Source organism: Melospiza melodia, chromosome 16, assembly GCF_035770615.1.
Source record: "Melospiza melodia melodia isolate bMelMel2 chromosome 16, bMelMel2.pri, whole genome shotgun sequence".
NCBI lineage: Eukaryota > Metazoa > Chordata > Aves > Passeriformes > Passerellidae > Melospiza > Melospiza melodia.
Genome location: NC_086209.1, coordinates 20,410,114 through 20,437,766, shown reverse-complemented (window position 1 = coordinate 20,437,766; position 27,653 = coordinate 20,410,114). Strand labels below are relative to the sequence as shown.

At 45.8% G+C, this 27,653-nt stretch overlaps 1 long non-coding RNA gene across 1 annotated transcript in view; it reads left to right on the top strand.

Annotated features, from left to right (window-relative positions):
• The first annotated feature begins 6,028 nt into the window (after positions 1–6,028).
• LOC134425857 (uncharacterized) overlaps positions 6,029–27,653 on the top strand; it is a 186,225-nt gene continuing 164,600 nt past the window's right edge. The window contains exon 1 of the long non-coding RNA XR_010029787.1: positions 6,029–6,196. This is a non-coding gene — a long non-coding RNA (uncharacterized LOC134425857). The remainder of the gene's footprint in view (positions 6,197–27,653) is intronic.

Sequence of the window (27,653 nt, the reverse complement as noted above, 5' to 3'; positions counted from 1 at the left end):
CGATGTAACTGGGCCCCTGGAGCTCTCCCAGCGTTGGTGTGGGTCATACCTGTGGGAGCAAAAGTGGATGGCAAAGTGGCTTTGACCTTGAGCAGAGTCCACTGGAGTCCAAGACAGAGCAGCTACGAGTCCTTGTCATCTTCAAACCTCTTTACACATGTTAATAAATTAATGCTGCCTAATTTGATCTGTTAGTCAGTGATTTGCCCTCAGTTATCATCAGTCAGGTTGAGGAGTGGCTGGCTGCTGCCACACGTGTAAAATGAGAGCTGGTTGCTGAAAATCTTCTGCTAGCAGTCCTCATTTTGGGAAAAAATATTGGTTTGTTGCAATATACATTTTCTGTCATCAGTCTTTGCCCAAGGTGGGTTTCTGCATTCCTCCTGCCCTGCACGGCGATGGTTGGGCTGGCACCAGCGCACAGGCTCTGGCTAACAGTGCCCAGCGGGGAGGTGGCACCGCGTCTCTGATTTGGATCAAGGAGAGGACAGTCGCTGTGCGCAGCTGTGGCTTCTCTGGGATGGGTGCAAGTTCCCACTGGAGCGTTGAGAGCTCTCCAAGGCTGCGGCCTTGTGTTGGCCCGCGGGAGCCACGGCTGCAGCTGGGCTGCAGCTCTTGTGCAGTTCTGCTGCAGTTCTTGTGCAGCTCTGCTGGTGACAGTGTCGGCTGAGCTCACACGCACCCAATGCTGCCGAGCGCTTCTGCCCAGCCCTGCTGGGATGCCGGGATCCCGCTGCGCCCCAGGGCGCGCCTGGCTGGGGATCGAGGGATGGCGAGGGGATCGGAGAGTGGGACTGGGGGCTGGAGAGCAGGGGGAGTTTGGGATGGGAGGCGTGAAAGTGCAGGAGGTTCAGCTAAGTTTTACCAACCTATCCAGATGTGACATTTGTGTCAGCTAGCCAAAACTCAAGATAGATGGTACTGCGATTAGTTTAAAATTGCTCATTGTCCTGGAGGGTGCTCAGGTCCTCAGCCCTTATCCAGAAAGGTGCCTTGGGAAATGGGCTGGTTCAGACCTCTGAATGCAAGTGTGTTTTGTGGGGCTGCACCAAAACCACCGCCCTGAGATGGTCATAAGAAAATTGGAAGTGGAAGCTGTCCAAGGTAGCTGCAGGTCTGGAGCCATCCAAATTCTGGACAGCATGAATGCATTTTTGTTTTTTGTGTTGTATCACAGCGGATACAAATGCCTGTACAGAACAAGGTACTCAGATCCCCATGTGCCTTGGCTGTGTCGTTGCACCTTGCAGAGGCCCTGCCAGTGCCCAGCCTGCAGCCCGGCCCTGGACACACAGGCTGGGCTCTTTCTCTCTCAGCTGGTGACCAGTGTCCCTGTAAGAAAAAATCCTGAGCTGTGCCTTGGAAAATTGCACAATAAGTCAAGTCAAGAAGAAACTTGGATGGGAAAGAATTAGTTAATGAAATAAATGATTGCACACTGCCAGTCTTCCTTCATGTGAGGGTAATGAGAGTGTAATTCAGGTAATAAGCAGAAGCTAAGGGCCTACCCTGCCTGCGGGTGGGCAGCAAGAGCAGAGAACTCCTTGGGACTTCTCTGACCCTGGTGTAATTCAAATTGTTGATGTTCCACAGTGCTTTCAGTCCTCTGGAAAATCAGCTACTCTTAGTTGTTGCCTGTCCCATCCTATGGCAAATGCCCCCTCCTGCTGATTACCCCGTCCCTTTAAAAATAAAAAGCACCCACTGTCAAATTTGAGGATGATGAGCCTTGTTACACCTCCAACCTCTGCTGTTCTTGATGAGAACTTGCACCTTGTGGGCACCCTGGGCCTGGCAGCTGTGGTGTCCTTAGACTATATGGATGCCAGGGATGTCACTTACTACACAAATACCTGCTGGTGGAGAGGGGCTGGGGATGCTTACATGCATTTTTCTATAATTGACTTTTAGCTGTAATATGGCTCTAAAGATAAGTTTTCCCAACCTAAAGGAGTCTGGCAGGTATCACAGATGTCTTTGAGGTAACATAGCAACTCACTTTTTTGGCTATTTGCAGTCTTCCAAGCCCAAAGCTGTCCTTTCTTTTCTAGGATAAGCTAAGCTATTGAAAAAAAAAAAAAAAAAAAACAACAAACCAACCCCAAAAAAACAAAAACAAAAAACCCCAAAACAACGACAACAACCACAAAACCCGAAAAAAAACAAAAACAAAAAAACGCAGACCAACAGAATAATTTGCTTAAGCCTCAAATTCACAGCAGCAAGTAAGATATAATTGCACCCTTTGATCTTCAAAGATCTCATCCAGTGTGTGCTGAAGTCAGTGAAAGTCACTCTGTTTGACTTCAATGAACATTTATAATATACAACTCAGAAATGTCCTTCCATTTTATCTGTACATGTCTGAAGCCTCTCTGGCGGAAATAAACTTCAGTGTGTAAGTTTGGGTGTTTTAACATAATTTTATGTGGCATGAAAGTGTTTCATATTTGAACATGAAAGGAATAAAATTTGTTTGCCCTGAAAAACACTATTGCTATTAAAGAAGCATGTGGCATCAAGCCCAGATCACCTAGCAGGAGTTAATACAACACTTGTAGCTGCATCAGTATTGCTGAAACAAGTGCTCAGTTGCTAATGAGCTGCCTGCCAAGCAGTGATGCTGCCATCTGAAAACCTTTTTGGTCCTTGGCATCTGCCTCTAAGAGAGATATGAGCTATATAAACCCAGAAAATGATCTTCATTGTGTCAGATTAATTCTGCATATAGTCCAGTGTTTTAGCCTACTGTAAAACTAAAACTATCTCTATGTAAATATACTAAATAATAATCTGAAATTTGCCTTGGTGTGCAGGTTTGGTGTTTTCCTTCTCTACTTCTATGTACATGCTCAGCACCAAACATTACTGACTAGTCTGGAGGGGGAGGTTTAGCAGCATGAGAAATTTGTAATAGAAATCAAATATTAGTACAAGCAAGATGATATCTTGCCCAAATGAGACTTGATTACATAATTAATCTTGATAGTTATACATGATTTTGTGTGCATGTGATTTGAATACTGGATTTAAAAGCCAGGAGATGAGCCACTGAGATGATTTGCTTTCTAGGGAAATCCAGGCAGAAAGGTGAGTGAAATTTCCATGGGCTCTGGGATGAGTTTGAAGGATTTCATCCTGCTCAGATTGTGATGGAGGCCTTTCCCTGCAGAAATCCTGGACCAGAGTTACCCATCATCCAGGCCACGCACAGCAAAGCATTTCAGCACTGGAACTGAGCTGTCTGGTGCAGTTCAGCACATGCTCATGGTTTTGGTGGTCAGGGATGTTTTTAATGACACATTAATGACAAACAGCATTATGGTCCCAGTACATGTTCTTCAAACATGTCATCAGCTCATGGGATATTCCCTTTTGTGCACAGCCATTGCTGTAGTGCCTTATCTCCCTTCCAGTCTGGCTTCTGCCTCATTCTCTTTCCATTATTGTTTGTACAGCTTTGCACACGCCTTTGCATCCCACAGCATTTTCAGTCAGGGGAGCCCCAGGCTGTGGTCTCGCGCCTGCTCTGGTCCATCCTTTGAGGTGGGTGTTGTGGGAACCTGCTCTCGTCAGCCTCTCCAGGCTCAGTGAGAGCTCCGTGGCACAGGAACCTGGGGCGTCTCCTGCCATGGACTGGGATGCACATATGTACATACTAAGGATCTGTCAGACTAGATCCCAAACATTTCAAAGACAAAATATTTCACATTTGGGGTGTTTGACATGGGATTTTTTTAAAAAGACTTTTTATTCCCTAATTTTTGTATGAACTAGTGATAATCAGAGGAGGGGGATGAAGCCCCAGTGTTTGATCCTTATATTTACTTTTCAGTCAAGTGTTCTGTTTCTCCTACATGGTTTTTGAGCACTGTTCACAGTGTATGAAGTTCAGCAAAGTAGGATATTGCAAAAAATAGATAACTTCTGCAAAAGATCACTGAAATCTCAATTTATATGCTTATTTATTTAATTACAGCAGGACAGTTGTTCTTCCCTGTATTTTAGAGTCCTTTAGAAATCTGCTGTGATGGAGAAAAGCCCCCTAGAGAATCTTTGAAAAAGTAAAGGCATGCATGTGTTTGGTCCATAGGAGTGATGACAGAGAATAATCTACTGTTGGAATAAGAATTACTAGCATTTCTAAAAGGCCTGAGGTTTTGGACCACGAAGAGGGAATAGTGAGTCATGATTGTAACCACTGTCTTTGAATTTTGCTTTTTAACCACCTGCTAACTGTTTGTTTTGTGGTGGAAAAGGCATGAACACATCCATTTCCCCATACAGGATGTGATGCAGCATCACTTCTGAGATCTGAGTCTGTGGCCTTCCCCAGGATCCTATTTAATAAAGTATTAGCAAGCAATTATTTTAATTTTGATTTACATCCCTGAGAGTTATTCCACTCTTTCCCCATTCCTTAAAACCCAAGCCCACCTTGATGAAGCCCACAGGGTTGCTGTCTCTCTGACAGTTTCTTCTTTGGTGACAGGCACTGCGAGTGTGTTTTCCCCAGCAGAAAGATGCAGGCAGGAGAGAGGATGTAGAAAGGTCAGGGCATAAACCTGGTGAGAAACCACAGACACAGGTGGTACTCTAGGGAGCAGTGGGGTATTTACAGCTGTGTGGCCTGGACTTAGTGCTTAGGGATGGCTTTGTGATTGGTGTTTCTGTCTTGCTGGTTTCAGAGGAATCATACTGGGTGAGGGATTTTTATTAAATCAGCTGGATTAAAGGCAGCATGAGAGGAGCACGGAGCAGCAAGCAGTGAAAGGAAAGTGCTCTCCATGGTGTGGGAGATGAAGGTGGCAAGGAGAGGGGCCTGTGTGGATGGGGTACTTTGCAAAGCTTAGGTGCCAGCACTGGGTGGTTCTGTAAATCTTACTGCAGCTGCCACGTGCATGACACGATGCTATTTTAGGAGAAACCTCGGGGACCAGGTACAGCCAAGATGAGAGATGGATACTGTGCCCATTGGTATTTCTGGTGTTGCATGTCAGCATAAATCCTCGACACAGACACCTAATCCAGCATCACAACAGGAGAGAGTAAATGCCACCATATTCCCAGGAATATTTTGGAGCTCCTGCCATTAAAGATTGCCTTAAGTACAGAGGGGATCAACCGGCCATAGCTCAATTTTAATGGTGCAACAGTGACAACCAGTGGCCAGCTGGGCTAATCCGGGACGAGTGCCATCCCTCCAAACCAGAGCCGGCACCTCGGGGGTCTGGAGTCACACTGGCACAGCTCTCTCCAGGCACCGGGGGATCCACCAGAGAGGCTTCTGAGCGTGGCAGCCTTTGATGCTTCCATCTTCTGGGTCATGATCCCGCATTGCTAATGGGTGAAATGTTAGTGTAGCATTTTGGGGTTGAATTTCAGCTACTGAGCACTCAGCTGCTGGAACACGATTTGAGGACATTTTGTGTAAATGGCTGGAGAGGGCAGAGTGGAGGTGGGAGGTAGGTTAAGCCTCTAAATGTACTAGTTTATATCTGGAGTTGTGCCTTGCCTCCAATAACTTTATTTCCTTATTGCACCCTTTTGTGCTTAAATGGGCGTGACCTCAGGCACAGCACAAAACAGTACATGGTTGAATGTCTCATGTAAGACTTAGGTTTTCCCTCTCCCGAAACTCAAAGAAATAATTTGGACCCCAAAGTTTTTGTCCTGCACTGTGTGCAGAGAACCCCACGGCTGACCAAACACTTTTATTGAGGGAAAAGCAGAAACTCCCCTGCCTGCCTCCACCTGGGCACTGCTGTATCCCACTCAGAGCATCCCAAGGATTCAATGCTGTGCCTAGCACATCGTCCTAGTGCAGTCTTTCCCCTCCCAAGAGAAGTCTGGGGCTGTGTGGGAGCCGGCGGGGCTTGAGGTCCTCCTGCTCCACGTCTGCCATCTGTTTTGGGCAGGCTTGGTCCCTTTCCCAGGGAGGTGACAGCATCCCTTCCCAGGGCCACTGCAGGGAGGGCACATGGGGGAGGGCAGCATTTGCTTTTCATCTGCACGTTTGGCAGCCCAAAGGCTCCTGCTCCTTGTTGCTGCTCTCAAATCTGTAGATGACACAGATGTGAATATCTGGTGATAGCACAGGGAAACTGTGATTCCATAAGCAAGGGTCTGAACAGCTCGAGGACTGCCAGCAAGGTGCCATTTGCAAGATCTGGACGTTTGAGAATTTAGGACAAAGGTAAGACCCTTGTGAGCTGGCACACGCAGCCCAAGGCTATTGACTCTTCTTGTGCAGTGTTGGATCAAACTGTCCCATGGGCACCTGTGATGTCCCTATAACATTTTGGGTCTCAACAGGCAAATTTTACTGAAACCCAGAAAGCTTTGGGGAAAACTTTTTGGTCTTTCTTGTCCCAGTGCAAATGTGTTGTATGTCTCGGTTTGATGAGTTGCAGCTACCAGTGTTATGATGCTGATGTCCAACTGCAATGTTGGTCACCTTAACTGAGACTGACTCATGTCATTGAAGTTTGTAGTTTATAAGATCTTAAATTGTTTCCTCCTTAGCCACTTTGACTTCTGGGTCCCTTTGGAACAATTCTGGTTTGTCTTGGATTTTTAAATTTAATAATTAATTTAGAAACTCAAGAGTCTGGGCTATAGGAGCACCCGGGCGTGGCGTGGAGCTCATCCCCGGTGGGGAGAGTGAGAGCAGAGCGCAGCGGGCACCGGGAGTGCCCGGGGGCTGGAGAGGCGGCAGGGAGGGATGGCCGGGCAGCACGGTCCCTGTCCCTGTCCCTGTCCCAGGACTGAGGGATGGCCGGGCAGCACGGTCCCTGTCCCTGTCCCTGTCCCTGTCCCAGGACTGAGGGATGGCCGGGCAGCACGGTCCGTGTCCCTGTCCCTGTCCCTGTCCCAGGACTGAGGGATGGCCTCACAGCACGGTCCGTGTCCCTGTCCCTGTCCCTGTCCCAGGACTGAGGGATGGCCTCACAGCACGGTCCGTGTCCCTGTCCCTGTCCCTGTCCCAGGACTGAGGGATGGCCTCACAGCACGGTCCCTGTCCCTGTCCCTGTCCCAGGACTGAGGGATGGCCGGGCAGCACGGTCCCTGTCCCTGTCCCTGTCCCAGGACTGAGGGATGGCCGGGCAGCACGGTCCCTGTCCCTGTCCCTGTCCCTGTCCCAGGACTGAGGGATGGCCGGGCAGCACGGTCCCTGTCCCTGTCCCAGGACTGAGGGATGGCCGGGCAGCACGGTCCCTGTCCCTGTGTGCCCTGCCTGGGACCACCTCTTTTCCTGCGCCTTGTTTCCCTGACCAGATTGGGCTACAAGTAAAAAGTAAAACAGGAGGTGAAACCCTTTTACTTCTGTTTGTTAATCTCTCTTCTTCTATCTTTCTTTCTCCTTTCTTTCTTTCTTTCTTTCTTTCTTTCTTTCTTTCTTTCTTTCTTTCTTTCTTTCTTTCTTTCTTTCTTTCTTTCTTTCTTTCTTTCTTTCTTTCTTTCTTTCTTTCTTTCTTTCTTTCTTTCTTTCTTTCTTTCTTTTTCTTTCTTTCTTTCTTTCTTTCTTTCTCTCTTTCTCTCTTTCTCTCTTTCTCTCTTTCTTTCTCTCTTTCTCTCTTTTTTTCTCTCTTTCTTTCTCTCTTTCCTTCTTTCTCTCTCTCTCTGTTTTTTTTTTTTTTTTTTTTTTTTTTTTTTTTTTTTTTATTAGCTGGGCTCCTTTTTTCTCTCTCTTTTGCCTCAATAGAAAGAAAAAAAGTTTTGTCAGCACTCCTGTTTCTTTTGTTGTTTTCTTTTTCTCAGAAGTCTTTTCTGCTTTTATCCTAATCCCAGGCATGCATGAGGGAACAGTTGTGCTCTGTTGTTTGTCTGTTCTGGTAGTTTTGAACCAGTAGGGCTCCTGCTTTGTTCTCTTTATTTTCTGAACACAGAAAGGTAAAAGAGTAGGAATAGCGATTGAAACTCTTAAGAAGAGAAACCTTCGATATTTATTTAGATTTAATTCATTTTTTGCCATGTTGGTAATAATTAAGGGATGATGACAAATAAAAAAAAAAGAGGGAGAAAAAAAAGGAAAAGGAAAGAAACCTCTTTTCACTCCCCTGAGATCATCGTTTTGCTACCCAGAGCATTTTTAACTTGTACCCCTTGAGAGGCACGTCTTTAACTCTGTTGTCCAATTTATTCACTCTCTGGAACCAGACAACAATTTAACATATGCCAGGGTTGTTTTTTTCCCCTAAAAACAGAATTACTCCTTTGTAGAGCTGCCTGTATGATTTGAAAAGCAGTGTTAGCCTGGTTTACCTGATGCGATGTCAGCCTGACTTTCAAGTCACATCTCAGTTTTAAGCCTTATATTTATGGTTTCAGATGCACTCTGGTGCTTCTTTTTGGGGAGCATGTTGCAGAACTGTCACTAAAGGTTTATTTATGATTTTCCAGGTATTTCTTTACTAGTAGAGCATGCTGGCTGATAAATTGCCTGAAATGTTTTAAAAAATTAAGCTAAAACTAACATGGATCCATCTGTCTCTGTTTCGCTCCTGCAAAACAAACCTTTTATGATTTTGGTATCCAACATGTGTTTGTTCTCCGTTGCCATGGAGATGCTGTAGGCCTGAATTTTTTTTCACAGGCTCTTACGATGAAGTTTTTTTTGAAAACTGTTTTGATTAATTTTTCCTCCGCTTCAACTTCTCTCTCACTTTAACTGTTTTCCCCTTTTGTTTCCCACTTGATTTATGGCAGGTCGCTGTCATTTAAATAGATGCGCGTTTTGAAATTCCTTCTTTCTGTTCGAATGCAAAGAAAAAAAAAGAGAAAAAAAAAATAACCCATGCAAGTCATGCTCAAAGACTTGGTTATTGTTGCTTGTTGGATTTCTGCTCTCTGTGGTTGTCGGGCCTAATTCAAAGTAATTCAGGCTACTCAGTGGGGGCAGTGCATAGCTCCACAGGAAATTATGATAGCAAAAGTCTTCCTGTAGAGCTCTACACTTGGCACTACAAAGTGCCTTGGGCTGCAGTTACCTGAATAGGGTTGAATTAGACCAGACAACCGCATCATCCCACTTCTTAATCTATTAGAGCGATATACAAGTGGCAATTGTTGATTGCAAAAATGGGATTAAGAGGCTCTTCAAGTGAATTGATTTTCTTGTGAGAACAAAAAGAGGAAAGAGAAGGCTCGTTTGAATCACACAGCCAGCAAGTTTCGTGAATGGGTTTCACTCCAAATGTTAGAATTAAAGCAACCAATATTTCCCCATGGAGCATGCAGGTGAGAGGAATAAAGTGCTGAAAAGTAGAAAATTATGTCTAAAAGTTTGTGGTGCTCTCAGCAAATCTTGGTTCTCCCTCCCTGCTCCAGGCAGCAGCAAAAACAAATCCTTGTTTGAGCCAAACACTTCATTGCTCTTCATCACCCTCTGCTTATTATTCTTTAATCTTTATTTTTACCCACACATTTCACCTATTTATTTTGCTTTATCTCAGGCAAGAAATGGGGTGAGAAAACAGCTCCTTTGACTCCTGTCGCTTTTCCCTGAATCTTTCCACTAATTTCTTCCCCCCACCAAGACCAAAGCCAGTGCCATGTCTCTCCCAAGGGACCTCCAAAGTCTGTTGCCTGCATCACTCCAGAGCAACTCCCCACAGGGATTTCACCCTGTCCCCCTGGTGCCTGCTTTTCCCCTCATGGCTTCTGTTTCCCCTGAAACCACAAGTTTTGTGTGTCATGAATGTCCCATTAACCTGAGTGTATCATCCCCTGGGAAGAGCGGAGCCTGGCATCCACCTTCACTGGGATGGGTCCTGCTATTTATTTTTGGGTGCTTCTCAGCGATGCTGGGAATCCTTTCCCCTCAGCTGAAAGACAAGCTGGCTGTGGGCAGCAGAGCAAAGGCAGTGGTGAAGGCAGGTTCTGCCCTGGGTGTACTGGGGAGCCAGGCATGGCTCACTGTCAGCAGTGTGGAGAATAGCAATGACACCCTGCAGGGAAAAGGAGCTGCTGGAGCAGATGGAGGGAGCCTGGTGCTGTTGTGTGCCCTGGGAAGGGACAGTGGGGATGAGAATCCTCCCCTCCCACCGTAAAAGCACGAGCTCTCACCCTGGGTGCTGGTGCCAGTGCAGGGGTGAAGGGTGTGAGCCACTCTCAAGCGGGCTTCAAAGATTTTGGGGCAGGGAACAGTTGGCTGAACTGGACCTTGCCCCGTGGGTTGGAGGGTGCAGGTTCCTCCTCACCAGCACGTCTCTTCAGGCTTGCTATGTGGTCGGTTTGCCCTTTCTTTAAATCTGCTATGGCAGGCTTGTCCCCTCAGCTGGACCCTGCTTGGGATGGGGCTGGAGAAGTGTCTCAGAGCAGAAAGGATTGATGGAGCCACTGCTGGAACTGGAGGGGGCACAGCCACCAGGGAAGCTCTCACATGATGTTTTGGGAAGGGTCGGTAGTCTATTTGGAGCAAAAGCACCATCTCAATGCTTCACTTAATTATTTTTTTATTTCAGAGGATAGTTATGTTGTTGCAAAACTTTTCGTTTTGGGTAGGTGATTGTAGGGCAAGGATGAACTTTCATGGCATCAGAGACTCCTCTTGCATCCCAAGAACCCCCTGTGCATGCTTAGAAGTGCTGCAAATCCAAATGAAACAAGACCAAATGTGCCTCCCTTAGGAGGTTGCATTCATGCTCCCCTGAATCCTTCACCATGAGCAGATGCTTTTTTCTTTTCCCAGCCCTTCCTACCTCTCGTTCAGCTCTCACAGTTTTAAGGGGTGCTGTTTCCAGACACACATTTGCATGGACTTCCCTTTTTCACCTCTTCTGCCCCATGGAAAGATTTTTGCCAGAACTGGCAGGATGCCAGGAGCACCCACCTAGTGTTAGCATCCACGAGGAGCAAGCAGGCACAATTTTTTCCTTTGGAACAACATCAGTATCTCTAACTGCGACCCGGTAATTGCTCTGTATTTAATTACCCGAGATTGCACAGGCCCGCGTGCTGTATTTGCGTGTGTGCTATCAATTATGTCATAATAAATGAATTTCCTTTTCAGGATTCCCTGCAGCCGATGGCTGGGCTTCTGTTCCTCCTTGACTGTTCTGACTTTGAACAGGTTTATTCAGCTGTTGTCTGCTAAGCCCTACAGAAAAGAACAATAGCTTCTGATCTGCCTTTTATGGGTTATTGGAAACTGGTGGTCCGCACTACAGCTTTGGTCAGTGATTAACCAGAGTGAAAACAAACTACACAAGGCTAAGTTGATGTTGGAGGAGGAATGAACCCACTTCATTAAGGCTTTAAGAGGAAACCTTTTCTTCTTCAATGCTTGTTCACAACTTTTCAGGTCTCTATTTAATCACGTAATTCTCTCTAAGTAGGAAGAGAAGCTTGCCTCACAGCAAGAGGTCTTTTGCCACATGACAACTTAGAAAGATAAATTATATATAAATATCTTCATGGTTTTGTGGAAAGGAAACCAAATTCAGTTTCACTGTATGCAGCTAATTTACCAGATTCTTAGGTGTTGTGGGCATCCCAGTGTCCACTGCAGGTAGAGAAATTTTTGCTGCAATTGCCTTAACTTTTGGTGAGTGTCTGTGTGTGTAGGGTGAGCAAATCATATCTGATCAGTGCCAGACACAGGCAGCTGACAGGGACGGAGGGCAGACGAAGGGCAGCAATTATAGCGACCCTCCTTTACAACCACTGAGACAAAATGGAAGTGCTCCCCAGGGCAGGGGTTTGTTACGTCTTCTGGACACATCGAACCCTCCTGCACACTCAGATCTCTTTGCTGTTGGCAGCCTAGGGAGCAGAAATGAAGGACTGGAGATTCAGGGTGGATGAATTTGGTGCTGGTGAATATGATGAGTGACTCCAGCCCCTGAGGTCCAACCCTCGTGCTGTGCTGGGTAATCACACAAAGTGCATCACGTTGAGGCAGCCCCTGGGCTTTTGCTTAGTGTAATTTATTATTTAATTTTTTTTAGCATGGCAGTTAATTATGGTTTGGAGACCATATGAGTTTAACCCAAAGCACAGCCATAATAAATCAACCCTTGGGCTTCTCTGTGGGTATCCAGCAGCAGCAGCAGCAGCAGCAGCAGCAAAGTCTGGTTTTTTTCCAGAGTCCCTGCTTTTCCTGCACTGCAGGCAGCAGCTCCTCCTGGCCATTGGTGCACGCCCAGGGAGGGATAACATGGATACCCTGGCACATGCCAGGGAGCTGCTTGCTGATCACCTTCAGCAATTCCTGGTGGACAGCAGAGATCTTCATCAGGTAGATGCTTGAAATGCTAAGGGGCATATGTTAAACTGGTGCTTGTGGCATGGGCATGGCTGCTCCAGGCTCCTGCTCATCTGTTGGAATAAGCAGGGATTTGTTTGGGGGCCAGGATGAAGTAGGTTGCTGTTGAATGTATGCAGGCCATTCAGTCTTCTAATTTTTCTCTCTAAGAGCTCCAGTGGTGATATGTGGGAGCTTCCACTGAGCAGAGGTGACTGCAGCCCTGGGCACCTGCTGCGGGCAGGGCTGACCCGCCTGGGTGCAGCAGTCTGCCTTCCCTGCAGCTCACTCAGCACCCTGAAAGTCCCCATGCAACACTCCAAATTCAGCAGGAATCCTGGATTTGAATGCTCAAGACCCCTAGCTGTAGTTGTGCTCCCAAGATCTGGTGAGCCCCTGCATGCACCCCAACACCTGCAGCTTTCCCAGGGCTGCTCCCTTCTCCTGCCAGCCTGAGTCGCAGTCCTATTCCTGAGCACCCTTCCCATCTAACAGCGTGGATGTAGCATTCCCCTTCCACTTGCCTCAGATGATGCACATTCACATGCTCCTTCGCACCCATCTGTTAAGCCTGGTAAACACAGCATGGACCTTGATGAAAGGATATTTGAGGGGGAGGAATCTCTAGTCCCAGTGAGACAGGAGATGAGCAAGAAAGAGTGACTTTGCTTGGGGCTCTCTCCACACATGGAGAAGCCATGGAAAGGGTTTTGCTCTGCTCTTGGTGGAGCGGTGCACCGAGGAAGGATGGACCCATATGGGCTAGGAACGGAAAAATCATCACTCCATTCTTGGAGGAATGATGACTGCAACTAAGCAGGTTGGGAAATATAGGAACAAAGATGGTGAAATGTATGTAGAGAGCTCCCACTTCTCATGAAATCAAGTAAAGTAATGGGTGATCGTTTCCTCCTCAAGTTAAATAGCAGGGGCACAATTTTTCCTCCAGAGATTCATTGTGAAGCATGATTTTCCACAAAACTATAATTTTGTTTTCTCCGGGTGTTTTTAAATTGATTAATTTTGGATACAGAAATGTTTAAATATTTTATTAGCTGAATTCTTTGAAGTCCAATTAGAGAAGCTTGTTGGAATAATTCAATGCTTTGGTGGGAATGGGGGATGGGGGGCAGGAAAGCTGGGGTGCTAGGATGGGAGCAGCCTGGATTTGCAGCAGGTGAGGATCTGTCCCAATGCAGGGTTTGGCTACTAAATTACAGTGCTAAGCTGTCTGAATTAATAGTTAAAATGTGCATTTGGGTAATGCATCAAAGGAAAATGCCTAAATTGCAAACTTGAGATTTTTGGGGTGAGGTCATATTCAGACTCAGGCTTCACATGTGGGAGGAATTCAGATACCTAATGTACCAACATGAAATGGGGATTTCAAAAGCTTTTGCTTTTGTGTTAAAATGATGAAAAGATATGTGGGAAAAGAGACTGCTGAGCTCCTTGGAGTGTTTGTGAACAAAATAGCACCTTTTTGGGGAAACAAAGGCAACCGTTCAGAATCTATCAAACAGTTTATGCCCCAAATACCACAAAAATTGGTCAGCAAAAAGTGTGAGAGATCCTTTAGATGATTCCACCAGGGGGAAGGCTGGGTTGCAGATCGAACAGAGAACACAAGAAGCAGATGTGCCTTGGACAAAAGGATTATCAGACTAAGAGCCATTTGGGAGTCTGCAGCTGAATGAGGAGGAGAAACTGAAGCAAAGTGAGACTTCCAACAGTGCTTCATTTCTGGCACAGAGGTGTCCTTGGAGGCACTGCAGGGTCTCATGGCACCAAAGCAAGACCTGCAAGTGTAGCTGGAGGTGCAGGATGTGTGCATCATTCCTGTAGTGAGGTCCAGTGCCTTCCTGTGCCCGTGGCAGCTGGCACCAGTCAGTTCCTGGCCGCAGTCAACCATTCTTGGCTTTTCTCAGAACTTGTGTGCTCCTGGGTGGTTTTTGCTCTCAGGCGTCTCTGCTGGGCCAGGCAATGGTAGAGCAGCCTTGAGCAGGCGCTGCCTTTGCTTTGGCTGGAGAAACAGAGAAGTTTGGCTCTGCCAGCATCGTGTCCCTGCTCTGCTCTGGGGATGGCACCGCCGCCTTCCACCCATCCTGCCTGAGCCCAGCTGGGCTCCTGACCCTTTGGGTGCTTGCAGAGAGGCAAACTCGCTCCTGCTGCCATCTCCCAATCCCCTCTCCTCATGCCTGCCCAGGGATGGGGATGGGTGGCAATGGCATGCTCAGGCTGGCTGTCACCATCGTCCCACCCCGCCTGCTGATGTCTGTCTGGTTTGACTCCAAACACAAGCTTCTCTGGGGCTGAATAGAGGGGATTCCTCAGTGCAAAAGGCTGGCTTTCCCTTCACACATGAGGGATTTGCTCCAATATGCTTTGATGTCCTGCAAGGAAGCTGCTGCAGCATCAATGGCATCTAACACAGTGACACATGTAGGGCCCGAGGGCCCTGGGAGCAGGTTTAAATAAGAACATTGACTCATCCACCCGTGCACATGACTGGCGATGGCAGGAGCCCAGCCATCGATTGAGCTGTCAATGCGTGCCCATGGACCACGTTTTGGTCTTTCTGTCCTGTGCAAAAATGACTGGTCTTGGTGCACTGGGCCTGATCAAAGCCTTGGAAAAATACTTGGCTGCTCAGGAAGTGACTAGGGGGTACAGGACCTGTCCACTGTGTGTGTAATTAGTGCAGCATGGCTTTCTCAAATCTGTTGAAATGAAATCATTTAAACTGCAGATTGTTTCCCTCCATAGTTGAGCACTGCACAAAGGAAAAAGTCTCCATTCAGGGTTATTATTACACCCTGGGGCTTTGGAGATGTTGTTCCTGATGGAGAGAGAAATAGGCAGTGTTTAACCAACAGAGGAAATAGTGTTTAACCTTAAGCATGGTCTCTCTAATTTCTGCTCACAGTCCTAATGATGAGTGGGTCTGAGCATCAAAGGCAATTTTGCTGAGGCCGAGACCACAGGGATTTCATCCCTTTTACCAGGGGACAAGAAAAGTCACTGCTTTCCAAGGACAGATTTTTCCCCAGATTGCTGCTGCTAGTCCAGGCTTCTCCAGATGGAGATGGCCTTGGAGACTGTGACCAGGCGACTTTCCCTCCAGTCTGCACACAGTGCTGAGCTTTCCAGCAGCAGCCCAGTAGGCCACCACAGCCTTTACTTACAGCAAGCACCTGGGCAGGCCTGGCTGGTCCAAAGGCACCTCCTCCAGGAGGGAATGTGAGTTTGTTTGTCACACAGCAAGGTGCTGATGTTTTTCCTCCTGGGTACAAGCGTTTGCTCATCTGCGAGGTGCCTGTCAGCATTCCTTGGAGCACACAGGTGGGATCTTCAGAGAACTGGACCCATGCACTCAGCCTCTGAAGTGATGCCCAAGTAGGGAGGCTCTACATGGGATGTGGTTATGACTGAAATTTATTAAGGACATTTAGGTATATATTGATTTTGGCTGCTCTTTGTGGCTCAGAACCTCACTTTTCACCTGGGAGCAGTTGGACAGAGGGTCCCAAAGGGGAGAGGTGTTTCACAGCAAGCAGCTCTTTGCACCTCTGTAGAATGCACTGGGAGAGTAGCGAAGCTGCTGGTCCTGGGACATTGTGACTCTCTGCAACAGTGAAGAAAGAAGATAGAGCAGCTTTGAACCATGCTGGCTTAACAAAGTGGAATTTCTGTTTCTTTGTGAGTAGGTGAACTTTTTATTCAAAATTTTTCTTTGCAGATGTTCATGGTAGTGTACATCTGCTAAATGGTAGGGAGGGGTTTGGAAGAAGACAGGTGATGTTGGACTTTCCTTAGCCTTGCAGGGAGTCTTGGATCTTGCTGGGATGCTGCTGAGGTGAGGCCTGGAGGGCAATGCCAGGGTCTGTGGGATTCCCAGGGCACAGCAGAGCAGGGCCCAGGGAGAGCCTTGGGAGAAATGAGCAGGGCAGCTGGGGCAGCACAAGCCGTCCATGTGCAACCAGTTGCAATCCCTGGGGTGAAGTCCATGCTCCCAGACCAGCTCCCTGCCCAGTAGGAGATAGCCTTGGGCTGATCCTGCCTCTCTGCATGGCCAAGAGGGCTGGTCAGGGGTGTTAGAATCCCAGGGATGGCCCTGCCTTAACAATCAAAACTTCATAAAAACCTGCATCTCTGCAGAAATTCACAGCTCTGTTAGTATGGAAGTTGTGGAGTGACCTTTCCCAGAGCTGGAATTATTTCAGACCCAAAGCAGGGGGCGTAGAATCAATTCTCTAGCCATGCAAGGCAAATTTCTGGCTCTGGTGACTCAGGATTAGTGCTCCAGAAAGGGAGGGTAGGAGCATTATAGTGAAATACAGACTCTCCATAGGAGGCACTCGCACGTCCTGATGGTGCGGGGAGGGAAGAGGGGGGAGAAAGGCATCTGTGGCCCAGTCAAGTTCACAGAAGGAGCCAGATTGGCCCTGCCAGTGCCCAGGCACAGGTGCCAAACCTGAATAGGACGGGTGGAAAGCACGGCGTGTGTACCTGCAGGTAACAGCCCACGGGAGGCCCAGCCCTGGTCCTGCGGCACACATCAAAGGATTGCAGAGAGGGGACGTGTAAGAGGCGGGGAGAGAAAATGCGTTTGTCTGCATGTCGGTGTACAGGGCTGATGTTTGCTGGGAGCTGCAGTCAGGAAATGCACGGCCCAGGGTGAAACAAGGACCGAGGTGAAGGCTGCGAAGGAGCTGGCTCTGTCAGCTCTGCAGCCCCGTGTGATGGCACAGATTGCCCTGTGTCCCGTGCGCCCGGCAGGCACGCTGCCTGCAGGAACCCGCCTGCATCTCCACACGGGCTCGGCAAGGGGAGTGCGGGAAGCGTTTGTTGCGCGAGAGCTTTTTTCCCTTGTTCTCGGAACCTAATTTCACCATGAGAGTGCTTCTCTTAAAATGCAGATGGGGAACTTCTGCTGCTGGGTTGAACACTGCCAAGCAGGTTAAGCTTCCATCAGCCTCCAGCATCAACAGCCAAAACACGGCATTCCCTATGGAGATGCTCAGTGGAGGAGCTGGTGCCGAAATAAAGTCTCCAACTTTCTGGAGCATGCTAGAGGGGTGAGGGCTCTGGTGGGATGGGGATATGAAGGGTGCACAGCTTTGCAGCTGGGATGGGAGGGAAAAGCCAGTGAGTGCTGGTGATGCCTCCTCGGGTGCTTCTCTGCACACACTGCTTACTTCCAGGACTCTGGGACACTGGAGAGCAGTGGTGGGGCTTGGGGGAATTAGTTACTTGCATTTAACTCACTTTATCTTCCACTGGAAAAATGGCATGCACAAGCATGTATGTAGTTTTCTCTATAACTATTTTTTAATATGTATGTATATCTACATATATAGAGATATATATAGCTATATATAATCTGAAGACTTCTTGTCAATAGGGATCTTGGAGGGTAAATACAGGACTGAAACCAAGGAATCTTAATTTTGGCTGAAATTTTGGCTATACTGTTTCTATAGAGACCAAAAGGAAGCTTTGGCTCCCCCACTCAGCTATTAAAGTTTAGTGCATTGAAAACTGTCTTCATGCTGTGATACCCTTTCACAGAGTAGAATAGGGTCTGAGCTAATCCATGAAAGTTGTCATGCTATGAACTAGTAGTCAAGCTTTTTCCTTTCAATTGAGTCTAAAACTATACTGTACTTCACACTTGATTGGCCCTTCAGATGGCAGGACTCAATATCCCTGCTGGAAATAAGCTCGTCTTCACACAGTGATGTTGAACGTGGAAAGATCTTGTTTCTGTGGCATAATTACTAGCACCGCAATATGAAAGTCGTCAGGATGAGACTCCTTCTTTTTTTTGGTCTAATTAATATATATCAAACTTTGCTTTCTTCTCCTCAAAGATCGGGGAGGTTTGGGTGCTAGCAGCATGCCAAGAACCTGGACCCGAGCTCAGGCTCCCGCTTGCTGGGGAGCTTTCCTCTCCTCAGTGTCGCACATACAAATGTAGCAAGGCAAAGTTATCATCTGCACACCCGCCTCAGCCTTCCCCCATTGAGTGTACTGTAGCAAAGGTAATGAATGGGTCTTTTTTTTTCTCCTTTTTTCCTCTTTTCTTTTCTTTTCTTTTCTTTTCTTTTCTTTTCTTTTCTTTTCTTTTCTTTTCTTTTCTTTTCTTTTCTTTTCTTTTCTTTTCTTTTCTTTTCTTTTTTCTTTTCTTTTCTTTTCTTTTCTTTTCTTTTCTTTTCTTTTCTTTTCTTTTCTTTTCTTTTCTTTTCTTTTCTTTTCTTTTCTTTTCTTTTTTCTCTCTTTTTTAAAATTATATTTTTATTATTTAAAATTTTTTCCCGAGCGTCTATAAAGATAACTGTATAAAGCAGGGGTTTGCACTGGGGCAATTTTTCTAATGGAAATCAGCCCGTTCCTCTGACCTTAGCTGCTACTCGTGAGTGTTCACAGGGGCTAAATCGATGGCAGGGACAGTGGACTGTCATTAGGATGGAGCAGCCATGAGACTCTCAATTAAGATTTCACTAGTGAAAAGTTACTGTATTTTATGATTAAATTTTTAAACGGGGAAAAATGCCTTGAACTGTATAGACCAAAAGGGGGCACCAAGGTATTAAAAAAAAATAAAAAAAAAAAGGCAGTGTTGGTTTGGGTAGCTTACCTTTGTAAACTGTGGCGCTTTCTACCATAGCTTTCTTGCTTATGTTGCTTAGTGTAGTTCCTAAACAACCACCACAACAAAATTTCTCCTCAAAGTTTATGCAAATTTCCAGTATATTCACTCTTCCGATGTGACATTGATTCAGCTGGGGAGGCTGCTTTGGGGATTTCTTTTGGTCTTTTTTTTTTTTTTCCTGATCCTCATCAGTTAATTTTTTAAGATTTTTAGAGGTTTTTAAATGCAGAGTTCGGTTGAATGGATTTTCTTAATTCAGGAGTGATATTTTAGAGAATAAGCACCAGATTAATTTAATTACATAAATCCTTGAAGTGCTGACTGCTTTTTCTGGAGTATTCGTTGTTGCCTCTGTCACTGTTTGCTGTTTCCTTTAGTATGAATTTCTCCCTTGCGTGGACGTGGGAGGGATTCTCCGTAGCTGGCCGGGGGACGCAGTGGAGGGCACAGGCAGGGACGGTGCCCCCGTTGCACTGCAGAAACCAGCCTGAGCCACAGGCAGCCTCAGCCACGGGCTGCTCAGCTGAGAGCAGCACAAGGCACAGGCGCTGGCAGAAACTCTGCCCTGTGACAAACACGACCCCAAGGGTCTCTTCTCACACCGCTACGAGAAAGGGATGAAAGGGCAGAACAAACCTGTATTTCTTCCCTTTCCCATTCCTGTCCTGTAGCCAGATTTGGTTAAAAGCCTTCTCTCAGCGAAAGGCTGCAGCACAGGGAGGGTGCAGGGCAATTGTGCTCTTGAGTCTGGGGGTTTTCTTCTCTCGACCGTGTGGAGGTTTACGGTGCTCAGTTTATAATCTCCATTTTTTACAAGCATCTAGCACGTAAAATGCCACTCAGATGATTATGGCTATTTTGTAATCACTATGGTCTATTTGTGCTTTGTAGCTCTGTTTAGAGAAAGTCCTTTCATAAAATTTTCAGATTCAATTATTTTTCACACCAAATTGGAATAAGTTTGTTTTCCTTACTTTTTGAAACCACCTTTATTAGTTTTTAAATAATTTAGAAATGAAAGATGGGGTATTTTCAAGCACTGACTACAATGTTTTATAGTTTAATTTGTACTGAGACCTAAGCCTTTATTTTTGGTTTTGTTATGTTACCTAATTTATTGGATCATATATTGCATAATGCAAGTCAACTGAATAGCTGAGGTTACATTAATAATTTTGATACATGTGGCTAATTAGTTTGTATTTTCTGTGGATCTCAATTAAAGAAAAAAAAGAGCAGAATGTACATATCTAGTTTAGATTTCTGCAATAATGTTAAATGCAGTAAATACCTAAATACAACTATTCATACAAAATTGTGACATCTACTTTTAAAATATAAATAACATGGTATTATTTTTTAAGGGACTATCCCTTTGGTATCTCACAATTTGTTCACAATAGAGTACATTTGTCTTATCCATCCGTCATTTAATAACAACACCTACAAAACTGCAGGGCACGAACCTGGTTTGTTCTCTGGTTTAAGAAATGGCATTTTGATCCCATCAGCCACCTCCCAAGAAATGTAAAGTCGTTGATGTTTTGGTAGCAAATGCTTGGTAAGAAAGTATGGAAAGAAGGAGAGAGATTAACACCATAAACTATCCCGAAGAATTTAGTTGGAAAAATCATTTGTTTGTCTAATTTTCCTCTTGCTGTTTTGCTGCAGTTTAAATTACTCCATGGTCTGAGTATATTAGTCCAATATTTTAATTTAGTTTTTCCAACTAACTGGTTCAAAATAGTTTCTGGATTTAAAAGGTTTCCTTTTGCTTTTGCAGTTTACTTTGAAAAATAACCGCTGAAGAGCATTTAACTTCAGCTATTCATTTCATGATTATGATAATAATAGTAATAAAAAAATTAGAGTCTTTCTATTGAAAGCACTAAAATATTGTGAACCTTCTGCTGTCCCGTTTGGCTATACCCTGTACACTTCAATCTGGTTTTAAAGGTCTGCCATAATTTATTAAACCAGTTAACAAAATGTGTTGGTAAAGAAAATCATTCAAACATCAACATGAACCACTTCAAGCAAGAGCTGCAGAAAGCTGATTTCTCAGGTTAAATTCCCTTTCCACAATGAATATTATTTTGCTCCAGAACGGAATTGCAATGTAAAATTTATTAATTTTTTTGTGGGAAACAGAGAGGGAAAACAAAATTTAAAAAAAAAAGATACTTCTTTAGTTTAGCCTATATATCTTGCTGTAATTGCAAAATAAGGTTTTATCTCTTGATTTCAGAGGCATAGAGGCAAACATTACCTCTTCTGCTCCCATGTAACTTGGGTAAATCAAAAATGCCAATGTATAAAGTGCAGGCAGAATTTGAAATCTGATTTCCCCCTCTGATTTACAATTACAACCTATCAAAAGAAAATATTTAAAAATTGAATATGCCTCCAATTTTATTTTTCCTTATCCCTCGTGCTTGTGCTTTTTAAGCAGTGGGAGGACCTGTGCTCCTGCTTTGGGTGCTGCACTGTGGAGTAAATTATCACCTCAATTTTTTATTGTTTGAAGCACAGAGGAAGAGAAAAATCTGCCTTGTGCTGCTCCACTGGCATTGGTACCTCACTGAACCCAGACAAATGTATCAGCAGAAGAATTTACTGCTGATTTCCCTGTGCTCTGCATGAACGGGAGCAGTTTTTTGTTTTGTTAAAAAGCAAATCAAGAAGCAAAAAAGGCAAGAAAACAATTTCCAATTCCTTGTTTGGTTAAATACTAGGGATACAAGTCCTCTGTGCCTGTGGCTGTGTTGGGAGTCTCTGAGCCCTGTAAAAGCTGGCATCGTTAGAGCCGTAATCCAGCTGTATTTTAATTTTCAGGGTAGAGCAGAACACTTATTTGCCGTGTCTCTCTCCCTAATGTTAGTGCAGAAAGGAAACTTAATCTCTCCAGTGACCCTGCTCCTCTTCTTTAGCTCATAAAAGACAAAAAAAGTCAAGCCACAGGCTCCTATATGTGGCAGATCTTGTAAATTACCCCGTAGCACTGACAGGATAACACCTTCCAGGGAACAGATTTTTTGCCTGGACTCTGAGTTTTATTCCCTTTTGTGAGCTTAAGAGACATTCATGATAGCAAATCCATGTATGTGTATGCACAGTATTTGATCTATAACAAATTGTTTTATTATGGACAATGACTGGAGATAATTATGATGGCATACAAATTTTTAAATGAATTCCAGGGTGCTGATGCCTAGTTACCCACGCAGAGAGGAAAGGTGCTGTATTTCTGCCTGCAAAAGCAGAGACAAAATTTAATCAGTGCATTTAGAAATGAAGTCCTAATGTCTCATTTCAAAGTGGGCAAATTAAATGCACAGCAGAGCAAAAATTTTAACACTGTAATGTATAATTAGTGACTCAAATGTAGGCAGATATTGCTAGATTTTTTTGCTTACTGCTGATTAACTTAATATTATTACAGAATAAGGGAAGAAATGGGTTCTGGCGAGGTGGTCAGGACAGGAGTCTCAAGTATGAGCTGGATTTGGTGGTTTTATAAAAATGTGAAAAAAATAAAATGCCATTCCTTTCTGGTCCTTGCTTTGACACTGCCTAAATTAAATACAGAGTTGCATTGGCTTTGCACGTTGTTTTTTGCTCGTTTGACATTTAATACTGTTGTATCAGGACCGCTCATCTCAGCTGAGATTCTGAGACGAAAATATGCAATTTAGACCAAATGTGTGAGGGGCTGGCTGCAGCCAAGCGCCGCGAGCAGGGAGGGAGCTGGCTGGGCTGTAAAAGGCAGATTGCCCCAGGACGCGGCTGGGCAGTGCTGCCAGCACAGCCTGGCACCTGGGCAGGCTCCGCTCCTGCAGCCTCCTCTTTCTGCAATTGCTGCTTCCTTATGCACATGGATGAAACGTGCTTTCTCCAGAAAACTCTCATTAATCTTGTGTATAAAGTATATTTTTAAGTTTATTGTAAGCAACAGAGTTCTCCAAGCTTTTTAGTATCCCAAGCACTGCAACACTACCGCATTCAATAAATGTCATGTTATTGTACGTCTGAAGTTCAAAAAAAAAAAAAAAAAAGGAAGGGGGGTTTAGTTGCAATCTGTAATTAAATCCAGCGGTAAGTATTTCCTGAATAGCAGAGACCTTTCACACTCCGTTACCTAATTCTTTACAGGTGATTTTCCCCCAAACCCCCCTCCTCTTTTTTGGCACTAGGAAGTGGTAGTCATAGCAAAACTGGCTGGATTGCAGAGAGAGAAAATGCTCTGTTGTCTCATAGTGAAACTGGTAAACGTGATGGCTAGTCCTTAGAGTGAGAAAAAGTAACTCCATATTTAGGTTTTCCTCCATAAGAAGGAAAATGTGATGGAAAGGATTTGAAAATAATTATTTTTATTCCAAACTAGCCCTCTTTTGGTTGACAAATGGCTTGGTGCAGCATTGCATTTTCCCGTGTTGTGACAGGAATGCTGGCAGGCGGCGCGGGCCGGGGCCGGCCGTGTTGGCCGGGCCCCGCGGGCAGGGAGCGCTGGGCCGCACCCGGGTACCCCGCACCGGGCACAGCAGGGTCTGCCCTGGGAAGGCTCTGCCGCGCCCCTCCGGCCTCCCTGCCGCGGGAACAGCTCTCCCAGGCCGAACAGCTGGCGCTGGCAGGCGGCGCGGGCCGGGGCCGGCCGTGCTTGCCGGGCCCCGCGGGCAGGGAGCGCTGGGCCGCAGCGGGGCCGCAGCCCTGGACCCCCGCACCGGGCACAGCAGGGTCTGCCCTGGGAAGGCTCTGCCGCGCCCCTCCGGCCTCCCTGCTCGGGCAGAGCTCTCCCAGGCCAAACAGCTCGCACTGGGAGGAGCTTTTGTGGCCGGGCTCCTCCATTCTTTGAAAAAGTGGGCCTTTCCCCCCCACTCCCTGAAGAATAAAGTGATGCAAAGAAATACAAATGGCACAGCAATGACTTGGGCTGTTACATGCAGGTCTGATTCGATATATGAGGTCAGTTCCTGTAGGATAATTCTGCTCTGGTTTCCTTCCAAGCTTTGTGCTGAGCTTCTCATCCAGTGTTTTGATAATCTCTTCTGAAAACTAAGCAACTCAAGAGTCAGTTAAAACCATATTTCTTCCAGGCAAATAAATGTATAAATGCTCCCCAAACACACTTGTAAGCAGAAATGTCAGCTAGTGTTCTCCAAATATTTTGATGTTAACAGAATATCATTTTGCATTGACAAATATGGAAATTTAAAGTAACGATGTGATGCAAGACCCTTCAAAATAGTAGATAAAAATCCAGCAAAATTTCGTTAGTGTTGATAGAAAAGATTGTTTTAATTAAAAAAAAAAAAAAAAAAAAAAAAAAAAAAAGAGTGATTGCACCAGTTTAGTGATGTTCCTGAGCTCTTGGTATCATCCTTTGTACAAGGGTTTCCCTGCCAGTGGTTGCCACAAATGCCACTCCTCTTGTGTTGGCCACCAAAACTCATCACATGGGAGTTACTGCATTTCCATGTCTTGGGAGCAAAACTGTCTCTTTGAAGTCAACAGCTCTCAGAGAAACTAAGTCACATGTATTTTTTCATAATAAATGGTGCAGAAATTCCAGCTTGCCTCAACAGCAGCATTAGCACTTTCTCCACGGCTGTAGCTGTGGATAGTGCTGCTATCCACGGGACTAGGAGAAAGGGGAGATGTGGTGTTCCTCACTCCCCACCTGGGAACAAGGAGAGCTGCCACTTTGGTATTGCCACAGCTGAGCTGATTTGCCTCTTGGGACGCTGGAGAGTCCCAGAGCTTTGTAAGACTGTAGGAGGAATACAATGTCATTGCTGAGCAATGCCCCGAGAGCAGAGTAGCTGGCTCATACCAGCCCAAGTGTGTGTGTGTGTGTGTGTGTGTGTGTGAGAGAGAGAGAGAGAGAGAGTGTGAGTGAGAGTGTGTGTGTGCGTGTGTGAGTGAGTGTGTGTGTGTGAATGTGAGTGTGTGTATGTGTGAGCGTGTGTGTCTGTGTGAGTGTGTGTGAGTGTGTGTGTGTGAGCGTGTGTGTCTGTGTGAGTGTGTGTGTCTCTGTGTGAGTGTGAGTGTGCAGGGGGTCCTGGGGAAGCTGCCACGTGCTGGGCAGGTCACCAGCTCCCCTGCCCTTGCGGCTCTGCATGGTTGCACCAGTGTGCAGCAGTAAAGCTCATCTGCAGGAGCTGTCCTGTGAGTGTGTCACCATCTCTGCTACAGGCTATGTGCTTTCTGAGGGGTCTGGGTACATCAAAACTGTCATGTGGTGTTTTGCCCCACCTGTGGCAAAGCCTATAGGAGGCTTTGCCTGCAAATCAGGCCGAAGATCAGCTGGTAACAACCACCATTGGTGCTGTGCGGGTGCAAAAAAATGACAGTCACAAAGCTCTAATGAAGGTGACTTCTCTTGACTTGGCTGTGGTTTGGGTAACAGTACCTCTTTCTTCTCCTCCAAAATGCAGCTGCTTTCCACTTCCTCAGTGGCTACAAACTGTAGTGCTCACTCTCTGGGAAGCAGCCGATCTCTTTGTTGTATCAACAGAGCCCAAATAGCCCGACCAATGTATGAAGGATTGGAAAATACATTCAAGGGGGTGAGTGATTTGCTGTATCTGTTCTCAGCACAAAGTGAAAGTATCTCGTCTGCACCAAACCTCACTCATTTACACTTTGCTTATCTGCAAATTCCATAACTTTCCTACTTTCATTGCCAGTGATTTTTCAACTTTTATTAGCAGTGATTAACAGCAGAACACTGCACGAGCCCTCCTCTTACTCCAACTTCATTACTTTTGCAAAATAGACTACAGCCCACTTAATTGAAGATGCTTTGCTCAGAAGAATTATTGATGATTAAAACCAAGCTACACTTGTTAAAATAAATTGCGTGAGTACCTTTGGAGAGGCAGCAGCCCTTCCTCCTCAGAGCAGTTGCCTGCCATGGTAATTTGCACCACACAGGGACTTGCAGTGGGACGGCAGTGCTGCTGGAGGCCCTGTGATGCCATGCGGCAGCTCTGTGCAGGAGGGTGTCTGTAACTTATTTGAAGTCTCATGTTTCCTTGTACTTTACCAATATTACATCAGCTGTGCACCTAGTCAAACTTCATTGAGAGGGGAGGTTGATTTGCTCACTGGATGCAGAGCTCGGATGCCCCAGCATCGCCTCCTGTCCATGTGGTGCCTCTGGGTTTTGCACGTGGATGCAGGAGTCAGCTGGGGGCTGGATGGAGATGTGGGGAGCTCCTTGTTGGCTGTGAGATGAGGTGACATGAGGTGGCAGAGAAGAGCTTTTACTTTCATTAATAGGAAGGAATTATACTCAGGAAATTTGCTTCAGATCTTCCACTTTCTTAGGGTAATATGTAAACAAGTGATTGGACTTGATGATCTCAGAAATCTTTTCAAGCCTTAATGATTCTGTGACTCTTTGGAGAAGCAGAGAGCAGCTGCAGACGGACAGTGAGAGCCTGATGCCTGGAGGGTATCCGGGACCTCCGTCAGTTCCTGCTGTGGGACCACCCAGCTCACTCACTTTCCTTGGCATGGGATAGTTCCCCCATACCTGCACATATAGAACTGTTCACATTGGAAAAGCTCTTCTTCTTGGGCATGGGCTTAAAGCACAGAGAGACCCTCTGACAGGCAGTCACAGGGGTTCGTATCTTGAGGAGAAGATTCTTCTCCCCTTGCAGAGAGGTATCTTCAGCAGGGTGTCCTGGGTGACGTGGGATTCAGTATGGGTGTGTGGGATTCAGTAGCCTCTGTCTTGCTGCAAAGCAACGCAAACCCTGAGAAAATCGAGTTTTCCATCTTGGCAGTGGGTGCCTAAAGCAACAGGAGCACCAACTGTAAACAGAGAGAACAGTAGATTGCTTTAGAGAAACTGTATTGTATCAGGCAAAATTAAGTATTTTAAAAAATAAACAAAACCAAAAAACCAACAAAAAAAAAAAAAAAAAAAAAAAACCAACAGAAAAAAGAAGTAGTAAATCAAACATCCTGGGGAATGGAGTAGAGGTAATGCAATAGTTTTTAATTGAAAAGTTGAAAAGTTAACTCAGATTGGTGGAGATATGACTGCTGCTGTCTGGATTGAAAACTGGCTGGAGGAATGTAAAGAAAAGACAAGGAGAAACAGGATTTGGTTGAGGGGTGGTCTCTGTTGCTGCAGACACACCAAGGGTGTATCCCCTCTGAGCAGCACCCTGATGGTGGTACAGGATGCAAAGCAGGCAGGGGCATGTACCCATGGCACAAAAAAAAAAAAAATTCTGAGGAAAACTTTGGCTAAAGAATTGAAGAAAACCAGTCCCTCACGTGTGAGCTCGGCAGGAGGAAGGTGACAGAGGAGATGGGAGCCTCTGGGAGTGGTGGTCAGGACTTGGAAGCATCAGGTGAGGCAGCCAAAGCCCTTCCCAAATACCTGCCCTGGTAAGGCAGCCAGTCACACCAGGACCCTTCTGCCAGTGTGCCAGGGAGGTGGGATTTCACTGAAATGCCCATAATGCCTGTGAACCACCACATCAAATAGACCTTTATTTTTCCTCCCTCCCAAACAGTAATTATCTATTAGAACCAGATGCAATTTTTGGTAGGAATTTCCAAGCAGGGAATGCAGGCTACCTTGTTGTAGTCAGGGAGGTGACAATCTCCTCAGCAATTTTTGTTTTTTTCAGGCACATAGAAATGCAGCCTTTTTCCTTGTGATGAGAAACATTTGCAAGGAGAAGAGTTCAGCAGACACTTGTTGTTGAGCAGTTTGAGGGTCTGCAGCAC